At 40.4% G+C, this 1,160-nt stretch overlaps 1 pseudogene; it reads right to left on the bottom strand.

The window, feature by feature from the left end:
* Positions 1-161: 161 nt before the first annotated feature.
* On the bottom strand, positions 162-279 carry LOC112470014 (annotated as a pseudogene).
* Positions 280-1,160: the final 881 nt, after the last annotated feature.

Raw genomic sequence — 1,160 nt, 5'->3', positions numbered from 1 at the left:
CTCCCCTCCTAGTTTCTCCAGAAATGTCCTGTTTCTCTTACTTTGATGAAACGTTCCTCATGTCATTAAGCATAAAATTATCAAACCCGGAAATGTCCAGCCAGCCTTATTTTTTTCTTTTTTAAAATTTTCTTTTTATTTATTTCATTTATTTATTTTTACATCTACAGCACCTGGCCTTCCTAGGTGGTTTCCCATCAAGTACTAACCAGGCCTGACCCTGCTTAGCTTCCGAGATCAGATGGGATTGGGCTTGTTCAGGGTATCATGGCCATAGACAACCTAGGTTGTTAATGCCCAGTTTTATTAATCATAATGGATAGGTGTAGCTAGTCAAGAATATAAGTCTGTTTAAAGATTCATTACTGTCAACCTTATAAATTTCATTCAATAGTCCAGAAACAAAACCCCACTCCATAATCAAGCACCTCCCAAAGAATCAGGAAACTTCCAGAGAAAAGGAGTTTTCTCAGACAAGAGAGTAAATTCAACATTCTGTCTGTGGATGCCTGGCTGCTAGGATTGAGGATAATTTCTGCTGAAATCCCTCACTCCCAATTCCGGGTGGTAGCAGCACAGCTATAGCTCCAGAAGCTGAGGCTAACTTTTTTATGCTAAGCTTTGGAGCATCTCAGCAGTTACAAATGACTAGGACCAAAGGCAAAATGGAAAATTACAGCAGTGACCAAGTCAGACTTAGAGATGTGAGGCTGTAATTGAGATTTCATCAAGCTTGTCCCTATTCTCATCCAAATGCAGCTCCATGGCCTTTGGATTCACTGACAGACGTAACTTGGCTGGCCACTTTACAATGGTATCTATACTAAGTAGGCCCAACAATGTTTTCACATCACTGAGAAAGACAAAAGATTGTTTCCGGCCTTTCTTTTGGACTCCTACTTCAAAAAATAGTGCCCCCAGAAGAGATTAGAAAGCTGGGGAAAGAGAGACATGGGAGAGAGAGAGAGACAGGAATAGTTTCCCTTATCTTTGACTGGGCTCCATTCTTCTATCCCTAGTTCTCAGCCTCGAAAAAATTTTGTAAGATCTCTCAAAATAACTTTGACCTACTCAAAGTGGTAGGGTGAAGTAAATCCCACAGAACAGCTGAAATGCCATCCTCTTTTCCTATCATCCAAAATCCTCATCTCACAAAGAAT

Source organism: Pteropus alecto, unplaced genomic scaffold (genome assembly GCF_000325575.1).
Source record: "Pteropus alecto unplaced genomic scaffold, ASM32557v1 scaffold179, whole genome shotgun sequence".
Taxonomy (NCBI): domain Eukaryota; kingdom Metazoa; phylum Chordata; class Mammalia; order Chiroptera; family Pteropodidae; genus Pteropus; species Pteropus alecto.
This window is presented reverse-complemented; position numbering and strand designations above follow the sequence as displayed.